The sequence below is a fragment of the Salminus brasiliensis genome, chromosome 5 (genome assembly GCF_030463535.1).
Source record: "Salminus brasiliensis chromosome 5, fSalBra1.hap2, whole genome shotgun sequence".
Lineage (NCBI taxonomy): Eukaryota > Metazoa > Chordata > Actinopteri > Characiformes > Bryconidae > Salminus > Salminus brasiliensis.
Genome location: NC_132882.1, coordinates 7,088,588 through 7,102,601, shown reverse-complemented (window position 1 = coordinate 7,102,601; position 14,014 = coordinate 7,088,588).

Below are 14,014 nucleotides of genomic sequence, written 5' to 3'. Positions count from 1 at the left end.
TACCAAATCTCCGGGGATTTACAGGCCAGAGAGCCTTCATAATTGAACAATAATCAGATTAGCAGATAATCTTCACTGTATTCTTGTGAGGTGCGTATAATGTTTTAGAAATATTATGTAAAGAACCAGGTTGCCGACATGGATATTATGGAAAGGAGCTTCAAATAACAGCCCCGGGGCTCTGAGAAAAGGGAAGTGCTTTGTTAACGTACGCCAGCTCACCCCTTTATTTCCTACCTTTTTGCGATTCATCGGTTTCAAGAGCGGCATCGCACGGCCATGGGCCGCCCTTTCAAATGGGCATGTGTTGACATAAACAGCGCAGTGGACAACCATCTGTTTTAAAGATAAACGAGTGATCAAAGGGCATAGCCAAACGTGTAAGGGCTAACCCCCCCACCCCTACTTCTTCTTTTTTTTTGAAGCAGAGTATAAAGAATGCAGAGCGGTTTCCAGGGGATACGAATGAAAAGCTTTCGGAAATGCGGTGAGGAATTGAGCTGAAGGGGCAGGTTCTGAGAGAAATTCCCCCTGTAGCTTTGGGAGCCAAGCAAGGAATCACCATGGTTCTTCTGATCACACAAAGGCAGGAAGAGACAGGGCAATATGCTGCCAAAGGGGGCTCTCCCAGACCTCCTTTAATGAATTTTGTGTATTAATACAAAGAGAGACGGCAGACAGCTCCAACTCTGACGCCTCTATCTGACCTTTCACCTTTCTGTGTCTACACTGGCCCGAGTGCCTCTTTGCTTTTCTATTATGGCCTGTGACACAGTCTTGCTTCAGCATTTGCTCAGTGATAAAGGATAGACTTTGTTTTTAATATGAATACCTTAGCCTGCAGACTATTTCTTTAGTTATGACGCTTCACCCATAGGAGCCCAGACCCAGTTTTGAATATTGATTTAGAATTATTGAATCTGTTACATTAATTAATTAAAGTTTTTTTCTTATTGTGATAAAGAGGTCACAAAAAATATATATATATATATCAGAAGCAGTGGGTCCATATATTACCATGCAGTGCCCTCTCTTTCTACTATGGGCTCTTAAATATACATATCTTTATTCTGCACTTACTGAACAACACATTAAAAAAGAAATAAATACAAACCTCTTCAACTGCAGACTTATTATTCAGTTATGAAGCTTAAGAGTTATTAATATTTAAAAAAAAAAAACTCCATTATGTATTTGGTAAGTCACCTAAAATGTGGACGCTATCTAAGGGCAGGGAATGGAGCACATACCATTATGCTTGTATACTGCAGATATTTACATTTACATTTAAGGCATTTTATCCAGAGCGACTTACAAAAGTGCTTTGCTATTTACCCAAGAAAAACCTCGGCTAGTTAGAATAGACTAATAATTTAAAGATAACTCTAAGATTAGACACTACTAAACACAGTCTAAAGTCAGTAGGGTGACCACTCCGCTATTTGCCCAACTGCTATTTATATGTTTTGCATTATAGTGTCTGACAGTCTAAGATATTAACCTCTTATAAACTGCAGGTGTATTCTTAGATTATTAAGCACACAGGTGATCATATTTCTATCAATATATCATATTTTATGTATATAATTTTTATGAACGATTAAATAGGTAAAGTAATATGCTATGTCATTCTTAGAGAATGAAGTAAGCAGTGAAGTCATGTATACCCTGTTCCTGTATACAGTGTCCTCTTCTTTCTTTTATGGCCTCTGACACAGCCTTTCATCTGCGCTGACTCAGGATAGGGGATATTGCTTTTATATATATCACTTAAACCACAAGCTAATTTTAGTCTTACTATTAATCTTGAAAAGTGATTTTATTCAGACATTACTACATTATTCATCTTGTTATGTAGTAAGAGTAAAAACAAAGAGCAGACCCAGTAAAAAGAAAGAACCTGAACCTGACCTGAACATGCTCTTATGTGGTAACTCAAGAAAAATCGAACCCATGACTGAACTGATCACTTAGAGATAAAAGTCAAGGAAACTTCATTATTCAAAGACATTGCAACACAATGTACCTCCCAACCAAAACACTGCACTCCTCTATGAAGGCATACTGTGAATGACTCTGGACTTTTATTATACATGAAAAACAGCACAGCACATCGAGAGCTTTCGGATAGTGGCAAATGTGTAAATTTGCCAAACCCCTGCTTGAGTACTCTGAAATGGAGCCACAGAGACTGATGATCTCCCGCCTAAAAATACATGCAGCCTGTGCTCTTCCTGGAGCGCCCTCGTGGAGGGGGAAAAATGAGCCGAGAGGGGGACTATTTTTCTGTCTCATTTCTGCGCACTTCGGATAAACTCAGCCATTACTCAGTGCTGGAGAGAGGCCTGCTGGGAAGAAAGCTTCTAGTGTGAAGACCAGAGGGAGTCCGCAAGCTCAACGTCAGACAGACAACCAGCTAATAGACAGGAGAGTGGAAGCAGGGCTACAAGGAGAGACATGGGGCTTCACAACTGTCTGTAGAGGCATCTCTGTTGATTGGCCATAGTAGCCCTCTTAAACAATAGAAGGGTTAATATGAGGAAGCTCATCTGTGTTTTGAAATCTGCGGCATGGGAACTTCAAGCTTGGCCTTTCAGTCAGTCACACATTCTGTAGTTTAAATATTATTATTGCAAGAATATGATCCATATACTTTATACATAGGCTTTGCTTTCCCAATTGACCTTTCATCCTTCCTTGACCTCTTAATGTTGTCTTTAATAACAACTGCTAAAAGATCTGTCAGGCTTAAGAAAAGATTGTCAGATTTACATTCAGTCTAATTACTGGCCATAACTCATCAAAAATATGTAAATTATTTACATCAGTTGTTTTCTTTTAGTATTTTAATATTATTTTTTTATATTATTTTATATTTTATATATATTTACTACTGCACTTCACATCAATATTTAGCCTAGTAGCCTTAAACTTCATAATGTATTAGAAGTCATTGTAGAGTAGTGTCATATACAATAAAAAAAATCTATTTAACTATAAATAAAATAAAACTAACAAAAACTAATAACGTGGTTGAGCAAACTGATAACTCATAGCTCACAAAGGTTTGGTAATAAGTATGTGACATTATGACATGGCCTTAAAGTGCAGATGGATATTTTAAATATTGTTGGTTGCATCATGGTTGTCATAAAGATAATAAATAATAGCATCTGTAATCTTTGATAATAGTGGTTAACATGATGTTTCTATAAAATCTCCCACATAAAGATATTGCATTGCCACTTTAAGCCAAAACAGATATTGACTAATGTCACATGGGCTGACTTAACCCCTAACACCTATGACTCACCAGCAAACTTTTCTTACCAAAGAATAGCCCCATCAGTTTGTTCAAAAGTCTCTGTAGTAACTGAATAGTGTTACTGCCTTCGTGAGTAACAAGCCTTTCTGTGTTAAGGGGTTAAAACAAAAAATGCTGCCAGTTCATAGTGATGCCACAGCCACCCATAACATGGATGAACCAACTGGAATTGTGAGAACACAATTGGCCTTGCTCTCTCTGATAGGGAAGGGTGGCTCTCCCTCTCCCCCATCACTCAGTTTGTTGCTAGCCAGTGTAGGTGTCTGTTAGCTGATGTAACAGAACTGGCAGTTATTTATCTTCTCCAAGCGTGTTCAGCTGTCTAATGATGTTGTGCTAGCTGCAGTTTGAAAAGATGCTGTGGATCTTCATTTGACTTCATTTGGGAAGTACATGCTAGCCTCCATCCTCCTAGCACCGGTGGTATCATGCGATAGGAGGAGTCCTGGCTACTGGATGCGAACTGGAAATTACCTGATTTGTGAGAAAAATTAAATAATTGCTGTAACTTTGAAGAAACATATTTACAACATGAAGCTGTTATTTTTTATGTAATTTGACATGATGTACGTATTAGCTGATAATATACAAAGGTCCCAGAAAATCTTGCACATTTTGAAGGTTGGCTTTGTTTGTTTGTCAGCAATGCCATGTTGAATCCTCGGTTAGTAGATGTCATATAACTGTCGATACACTCATCCCATAGTCCAGTCTTTGCCTCTTGCACAGAGAAATGTGAGAAAGGTTCTTGAAACTTAGGGGGAGTTATGAACCGGAGGGTCATGAACCCCAACCTCCACTTTTGAGGATGGTTTGGCTTAATAAAAGTGGATAATTGAATGACTAGTTAAAGGAGATTTGCTGTGTTTGGCATAGTAAATTAAATGTTTATTGGTAGACTCGGCTGATGGCTGTTTAAAGAACCCTAGCATGTATTTTTCTTATCATAGTTAGATAATGAGAGTTCGGTACATGGAAGTGACAAACACTGTTGTTCCTCCTTCAAAAGAAAATCCCGAATAAGCAAAACAGAGATGCAAAACAGGCTGATTCCAAACAAACAGATATTATAACAGACTTCACTTACAAACTTTACATACACCCAGTCCACTAGTGAAAAGCTAAGGTCCTGTCCACACATATACATGGCAAAATAATATACTCATCTATCCTGGGAACTTTTAGACTGTTCAAAATAAACACCATCATAGACTCTGCAATAAATAACATTTTGACTTAAATTGAGCTTTCTATCAACAACAGCTTTAAAAGCCAAATCCAAAACGCTATTTGTAGGCAAGATAAGGCCAAATAGCGTTGAACAAACCTGCTGCACAATTATGAAATGCACTGATGGGATTCCTCAACCACTGCCGAATAGACCAGAAAATATGGAAACGAGCCATGAATGTTCCTCATTCATTGACCCTTTTAAATACAGGATCTGACATGGCTTGAGCACTTTTTGTTCTTTTTTCTACCTTCTTTTTTAAGCTCTGATGAAACGGCACCGCCGTTATTGTTTGAGCCGTGGGTTTGGTGAACCATTCAAACGCGATTGCCTCATGAGAGCATGATTGCGTGTGATGGTCTCAGAGCATGCTCTTCCTGTGCATTGAGAACATTCAGCCTCACTACGGTATCAGATCAGATCCTCCTCCGTCCTCTCCCTTCAAGTGCAAAGAGTACGACTGGTGCCGTCGTCTGGTCTGAGAAAGTGGACATACTGTTACTAGCTGTTAGCAGGACTGGTCTAATGTGGTAAATAAGGTGTATTTTAAGTCTAATTAGTCTATTTACAACCCTGTTATTGACCCTGTTACAGAATGAAACGTTGATTTTCCTTTTATGGAGGGCTTGGAAAAGAAAAACAATAAGCTTTGCCCTAATTGGCTGGTTCACAGCACTGACGACGACTCACAGAACCTTCCTATTATAATATAGTTTTAACACTGTGACAAAAAAACACTGCAGTCGATTCCGAGTCTTACCGAAAATGCTGTCCTCTGGTTGTGTCCTCTCAGCGCAATGTGCTGTTAGCAAGCTGAAGAGATTGTAGCCAGCCAGCTTTTGGCCTTGCCCCTACTCACTTCCCCAGGTTTATCATTCTTGAGTCTTACAAGGGTTTTCCCTCCTGATGTTTGGTTCAGCTGAGGTGGTCCAGTTTATGTTTGGGAGAGAAGAGATGGTAAAAGGCTAGTGTTAGTCGTCACATGCCGAGTTTGAGCTCACCTTCTGCGAACACTAGCACAGCACAAGCCGAGATCATGAGGCCTGATTCACATAGCAACATCTATTCCCATAACTAGCAGAGTCTGGAGGTGATGAGCTGCTCTCTAGTATCAACAACACCATATTCTCCTGAAGTTGCTGTCACAATTTACAGCTTCACCAGCTATGACTAGAGCTTTCTCCAGTGGGCGGGGTTTAGGTAATTGTTGGGGGTGTAAATGTAATGAGTGAAGACTGTGATGTAACAGTTTTAGGGGTTTGGAATTGGCCTGTTTTACAGGTCTGGATTGATTCTTCCAGATTGAAGGAGGAACGGCAGTTTGAGGTTTGTCACTTCCATGTATCAAACTCTCATCATGCAATTACACCAAGAAAACTACTTTTGTCATCTTAGGGCATCCCAAAATAACAATTTATTCATTAAATAAGAATTGACTCAGAGACATTATTCATTATGGCACCAAGTCACTAGCAATGGTTTGTTGTAATACTGACAGGCCATTAGCCATTTATGTTGTTAAGATGCTAATGGGAGGACTGACCTTTCTTGACAGCATTGTCATGTCTGAAGCATTACAATAGTAAATAAACAAACAAGTTACTCACTGCTTCTTTACTGAAAGCCTTTTTGATTAAGTCATTGTATCCATGTGACACATGTTTGTAGAACATTTAAAAAATGTCTTGCTGTCAGTTTTTCAGCTACCTTAAAAATATGTTTATCAAAAATATGTTTATCAATTACTGTCTTTAATTCATATAACATGACGAATTCGAAGTGGGCTTGGCACCAGAAGGTTGCTGGTTTAATTATCTGGATTTTCCAGGAAGTGGGGGATATCCATGGCTAAGGTGCCCTTGAGCGAGGCACCTAACCCCCAATTGCTCCGAACGGCTGAGGTGGCTGCCCACTGTTTCAGGTGTGTGTTCTCACTGCCCTATTCACTAGTGTGAGTGCAGGTGTGTGTTCGCTGCCAAAGATGGGTTAAATGCAGAGCTTGAATTCCATTGTACTGCTATTCAAAGGCGATAAAGTGTGCTTTCCTTTTCCTTCCATATGATTGTCCATTTTTAAGCAAGCTTACTTAAATCCTAGTGGTTTTCTAGTGGTTATATACTCTATATACACTGATTACACCTCCGAGAAGGGCCAACTTAGCCTGAGCCTTTCTGCCTCGAGCTAATTCATGCCATAGAACCCAAACAGTTTGGGAGACATTTCCCCTCATTAGGTCAGCTGGTGTGAAAAAAACAAGAGTTGTGGAAATAATGTCCTGAAACAGGAAATAATTGGCAGCTTGTGACACCCTCGTTATCGGTATGCTGATAATTCTATCCCTGCTGCCCTCATTAAAGCTGACAAGTCACGCAGCGATTAAAAATCGGAATGCTGCAACAACAGTGTAAGCATTAGGATCAGTGACTGCTTTAACTTCCAGTGACAAGGAAAGCCTGGCCAACGACTCCTCTCCAGTCAGTGGGGAAGCTTCAGCCTCAGTGACTACCAGCGATCCAAACTGACAGCTTGCTCAAATGGGGGAGAGAGAGTGGGGCCGCCAGTCCAGTAAGGGGCTATGGATGGGTATGTGTGCATGTGTGTGTGTGTGTGTGTTGGGTGGGGGCGGGGAGTGTGCCTCTCTGTGTTTCCACTCCCTTCTTCGTACAGGCTTAGTCAGAATCCACTGCTGGGAGGAAAAAGGACAAAAAAAGGAAAGCGCCTTGGCAAGCGAGGCTATGGAACACACTGAAAGTCGACACAGCGACAACCTTGAGTGGAAAATCTGAATGTTTACGCCATATGTTGTTTTCTCAATCTGTTATTTAACAAATATTAATGTAGACAGTGGAAAACAAGGCAAGAGCAGCTTGGGTTCAGAGCTCGCCTGGCTCGGATCAGGGAAAGAAGCATTAAGGCCTTCATTTAAGTGATCAGCGGCCAACTCAAATTAATCATCTCTGAAGGTAGAGCAAGGGGAAACTCAGGTATGGAAAATGAATTACACACTGTGAATTTGGTATGAACATGTTGTCCAAATGATGGGTCCAATTAGTTTAAAAAAAAGGGAAAAGAACTAGAAGTTCTCCGAAAAGACTTCTAGCCGCAACTGAGATGTTAAACTCTATGGAACTTGAATTCCTCAATCAAATCACTAGGGTTGGGTAACATTCACATTTAAACTCAAATCAGTACTTTACCAGCACCAGTATCGAATTCCAGGTACCAGTACCAGTACTGATATCGAGTCAAATGTGAACAGTACCAGTACCCAACCCTAATCATTTGAGTGAGGAATTCAAGTCGCTGTTCCATAGAGTTTAAGCTTCTCAGTTGTCAGTAGTACTTTACTCTCTCTGTAATTTAAAAGTCATTTCAGTCATAAAAGACATTTACATTCACAGCATTTAGCTGACGCTCTTATCCAGAGCAACTTACAAGGTTACTTGTATTACAGAGGTGGACCAATGTAGTGTTAGGGGTCTTGCCCAAGGAGTCTTATTGGGGTAGGGTCGCAAAGTCACCCAGACTGCGAGAATGGTGTGGTAGATCCCTGGCTGGTAGTGGTGTCATCTGTTGCACCACACTAACCACACTTTTCTGAAATCCAAGAGTGGTAGCAGTGAGAACAGTCTCCTCCATCAGGCAGAAGCAAAAACTGCTGTGGGTGTGTGTGCTAGTCTACTGTTGCTAACATCAACTAAGCATTTTTGCTGTTTCTTGCGTCTAAATGACCCAAATTATACCATTATACCAGTCTGCACTGACTCAGAGACCTGAAACGAAAAGTTCCAGCTCAAGGTAAACACAGTGGTTTATGTGTATTGAGCGAAGAAATTGAGAGTTGTTATCATGCCCATAGACTATTCACCCTCTTCAGCATTGGCTGTAATGTTTGACATGCTGTTAACATTAGCGGCCACAGTTTTGTCTGGAATTCCTTTTTAGACTATCAAATTCAGTAAACTTTTGAGCTGCTACACTTGTTCGACCAGGTGTTTGCTCAGGTTAGAAATGTAGCCATGGCCAGCTTTGCATATTGAGTTACAAATATTACAGAGACCTCTGACTGTGTCAGGTTTTGACAAACGTAACCACACTTGAGACTTGAGAGCTTTCGGCTCGCTATTGCCCTGACTGTATGTTATACTTTATGAACTGAAATTTGTCACTGATTGATTTGGTGTGAATTGGTGCACAGTATCCCCAGCATAATTCGTTTGTTACCCTTAAAAATACAGACTTTGGTACCAGACCCTACAAAGAGTATTTGACTGAAGAATTAGTCACATAGTTGAGTCGCACTCAAATGGTTGAATAGTAATCTTTAGCTAATAAAAGTCAGGATGTTTATTATGGATGTTTTATATACAGGTTAATTAACGTGTCTCCTAAGATGTTAGCATCTCAGTATACTTTACAGTAGATCTAACAGGGTTAAGCAGAGCTTCATTTCTCAATCTGTACACTCTAAGCAAAATGTGGTATTATATTTACATTTACATTACATTTATGGCATTTAGCAGACGCTCTTATCCAGAGCGACTTACAGGGTTATTTGTATTACAGTGGGCCAATGCAGTGTTAGGAGTCTGGCCCAAGGACTCTTATTGGTGTAGTGCAGCATAGTCACCCAGGCTGGGAATCAAACCCCAGTCTCCCACATGGGGTGGTAGCTCAGTGCCAGGTAGTGGTGTTATCTGTTGCGCCACACGACCCTTTTTGGGGATATATATAGAGAAGAACATTCAAATGGTCATTTGAGTTGTCATGGTTCTAAATAGCCTGAAGAACTCCCTTTCGTCAGGACTTCTCAGCAAGCTGTTTAGATTAAACGGTCTTGTCATTGTTCGTTTTGAGGGTGAAGAGCCGTCTAATGTTATTTATGGTTGTTATTTATTGTATTATATTAATGTTTCTGTTGAATATGCACTGAAATTTGTATCTGAATGTGGAACAAACGAATACATTCATTATGTGTTTATATTGTATGTGAAGGAGAACGACTAGGTTGAGGACGCATGGGCAATTTCTGAGAAATCGCACAATGAAGTCCCATTGTACTGTATCATATACATCAGCAGCGAGTCAGTCAGTGAGTCGCTGTGTGTGATCTCACAATGACAGTCACTGCATTTTTTTTGTTTGTTTTGTATGAGATGATAAACTGAGAGCTCGTCTCCTCTCTTCCCGTCACTCACAGTAAATCCTGATGGATCGGAGTCAGCGTGGTGCCTAGGCCGGCGTGCTGGGCATGTGGACCGAGGTGATGGATGACTGGGGGAGCGCCAGTGGAGAGCAATCTCTCTGCCCATATGGGCTGGTGGTGGTGGCAGGAGGCGACTGGGTGATGGCACTTTGAGCGCCAGGCGCGCTTTGGCCGGCCACCAGGACCTGTCATCACCCACTCGCCCGCTGGGCCCTGCAAACCGCCGTGCCTGAGAGAGAGAGAGACAGAGAGAGAGAGAAACTGACTGCCACTGCCCACTAACAAGCCTGGAGTGGCCTTTTCTAAATATACGACAGTAAATATGCCAAGAAAAGGTTCACATGGTCTCAGAAGTGGCAAGGACAAAAAAAGAAAGATAATAAAGATGATTGAGTCTCTACCGTTTAGGCCAGGCCGGAAATGTGATTACTGTGGGGATAAAAAGAAAAGGAAAACTGGCAACAACATGATCTCCCCCTTTTCGGAGAGGGCAGGCAAAACCGCACATGTGAAGGAAGTGGCCAGAGCGTCTTGCGTCAGAGGCTTGGATACAGCCGTCTCGAACGCGTTACAATTCAAAATGAAAACAGAGCGAAGGCTCGGCTCTGTTGTGCATGGAGATTTATGGACTTGGATGCAACTCTGAGGTGCCTGTGTACAAATGATTTATCAATGCGCTTTATGTCTGTGCTCACAGAAAAAGTGCTGGCCATCGCCCACTGAAATGGAGACCAGACTAGACCGTGAAACTTCACCATATATATCTTAATATCGGCCCTTGGGTCGAATGGCTCGGGCGCCATAGTGCCATGGACACGACAAACACAACACAACAACCTTAAGGGGAAAAACAGCCATATAGGGATCTCTATAGAGAACTCAGCCCGTCGAATCACTGTGTTGATATACTGCATGGTAAAAAAATTTCTCAGTGTTCTGTATGGCTATTATAATGAACATCATGAAGATCTCCCCTTTTCTTGTCTTTTTTCCGTATGGATGGTCAAAGCAGGCCAGCGTTATTGCTAGAAGCTAAACCTTTACATAGGCGATGAATGTCTGAATCTGCTGGATCTATCTCTGCTGTGGTATGTCAGACTTTTTTTTTTGTCTAAGTAAATAATATTTTAGCAAAAAGAAAATCAGTGCAATTTCAGTGAATTCAGTGCAATCCAGTGTTCTGGATAGGTTTGGTCTAGAATTTAAAATGTTGCCTTAATTAATTAAATTTTCCATATTTACCAATATATCTCAAATTTGAATGTAATTTTAATTCACAATGTTTATTTGCATTAATGGAATTTGTCTGCTATTTGTTACCCACAGTGACTTACAGATAACTCACACAGGTTACACAGGTAGATGAATGCAGAGTCTTCCCCAATTACCCTTATTGGTGTAGCATGGTGTGCTTGCCCAGGTGGGCAGTCGAACCCCAGTCTGCCATGGGGAAGGCAGCGTTGTTCCAGCTTTATTAGTGTTACAATATCAAACTGTGTACAACTAAAGTTTAACTAAATAATACAGTACTTCAAAAAAGGTTTTCTTTCTAGAGATTGCACAACATCTGTGTGTAGCCTTGACTATCATATGGCTGCTGTCCAAAGGAAAGCATGCACTTCATTTCTGTCTTCATTTTTAGTTTTCTCCATGATTTAATGACTTCTCCACTTCTGGATGAATAGACCAATAGAAATACTCTAAATTACTTAGAATATACTGTTATTAACATTAACTTTCATTCAAAGATGTACCTTCTCCTGTAAAGTCACCACTTTGGAGATGCATGTTTTTCCTTGGACAGCGACGATATTAACTTTGTTAACTAGCTTAGTGGTCTAGAATCTAGAAGTTTCCTAAGTTCTATTTAAGTAATTTCATGTAGAAGGACAAACAAACTCTGTTTTTAAGCTTTACGTTATGAGTATTAAAGTTTTTAGTGTCCAGCTTGTTCATCTAGGTTATCCTCTGGTTAGCTAGAGTTGGCTAACTAGATTGTCCAAGAGAAGAAAAACAAGTTTGTGGACAATGTATTGCTGTGAAGGTGTATATGCATAGAATATGGCAGTCAAATATTTAGCTACAAATGTTTAGCTACAGTTGCAATCAAAATTATGCAAGAAATATTGCAAAGTAGACTTATGCAGTCAACCATCACAGTCAACACACCCCTTGCCAGTCCAGGTATTTGGGATGTTTTATCTTCAACTCATTAAGCCCTTGATTTGATACCTTATTTGCAAATGTGTGTTTTATGAGATATTCTTTTCAGAGGGTTGAATAACTCTGAGCCTGCAGTCGTCATTAAAAGTGGTATTCTGTGTTGAATTTGGAAAGAGCACTTGTTCTATTAGTTGTGTTGTGAGCTATTTAAATTGGCCTTGTTTGATTGGTTTATTAAACGTTTGTTCATTTTGCTAATAAACCTCATTTGCAATGATGGTGAAATAAGTCAGATTGCAACTGTAGCTTCATTTAACACAGATTCTATGATCTGTCAGTACATTTATACAGTAGTTCAAGCTAGAACTCCCAGTGGATTCATGCTCATTGGGTTTGATGGTCTAATGAAGGAGCTGTTAAGCAATGCTGTCAGCATTTTAACAGTATATATCAAAACCGAAATTCCTGTGCTCCTGTGAGTAATGGAGAAGCAAAGTGCATTATTATTGCTCTCCGTGTCAACGTTTTTAATTATATTTTAGGCACAGCTCAAGATCTCATTAAATTGGTGGGTTTTATTTGGTAGATTGAGAGACAGCTTAGTGTCAGCCCCCTTGTGATGGGTCCTAGAATACATTCATGTGCTATAATCCCATGATTTTGAATTCATTTTCCAAACCTACCCATAAATCGCCAGAGACACCCTTCAAAACGTGCAACAGTAAATGTCACGGATTGTTCTGCCAAAGCAGGATGTACCCCAGTTTAGCTCCGCAACGGGAGAAGGAAGACGAGGAGGAGGAGGAGGATCATTTTGAGAAGAAAGTGCTGCGTTCAAGGTCTTTATTTAACCCTCATTTTGGGGATTCATGTGTTGTCATGGGCTTTGATGCTTAGCTGACAGGGGAAGGATTACAGAGCAACAGCAAACACATTTACAGCCATTGTAAGCAATTAGAAGTATTAAAAACATGCACACTCTTACACACACTAACAGGATACTGTAAACCATTAAGGGACTAAAGTCCAAAAGGGGGAAACAGGAGAAGATAGCAATTAAAAGAATCAAATCTGATCCCCCAACATCTGTCTACTCTTATTAGCATGTTTAGTAGTTCTGCACTCAAGGGACTGGAGGAGATTAAAGGATTGTACTCATCTGGCCAAATTGAGTGTTCACCCTGAAATGACTGGGCACATTCAACAGCAAATTAGTCCACCTGATATTGACACTGAGCATCGATTGTCTCCGGCTGAACAGAGCAGCGTAAGTGTGTGTTTCCTCTGCCTCAGATCAGGCCGATCTCTGACTTGATCACAGCATCTCGCGGCAATGAGGAAAGAGTGCAGGGTCAGGACTTGTTAAGCCACTCAGGCATAGTGAATGCATCCACATTCCGTGTCTCAGACATCAGAAAGGGGATGTATTTGTTAAGGCTGAAACAACCCTGGAATGTCCAACAGTATACAGGAAGGTATGGCATTTATGTTTAATATAAACAAATGCAAGGTTATTTTCCAAGGAATGGACATTTTCTATTGGTCAGTGAAAAGGGCAGCTGCCATTTTTTTATTATTTAAAAGAGACTATAATTCCCAGTGTATTATAGTTCCCTATGTACTTTGGGAAACACCCATGAAACCAATAAACCAATAAAACTTTAAATAAGGGTTTATATGATAAGTCAGGGTTTTATATTAGCCTGCCATTTACTCTTCTGTGAAAAACAGCTCATTTTGAGACATTGATTTGGTATAATAATAACCACTGATCTAACTGGTTGTCTCGGGAAAGTGGGCGGGATAGGGGTGTGGCTTTGTACAACAAAGAAGAAAAGTCAACCACGGCTGCTGGTCAAACAGACAGTACATGTTCATGTTTTTAGCTTGTTTAAGATAAAAGAGCACATTTCACAGAATCATGAGCGTAAGGCAGCCAATAATAGTTTCACATAATGATGCTTAACAATGTTTAGGATGTTTACAAGTAGCTGTGGTTTAAATGTTAGCCCTGTTAAGTTATTTCTATTAGCCTGATAATGGTAACGCCAGCTTCTCTAGGTCTTCATCCCCTTCATATACCCACACC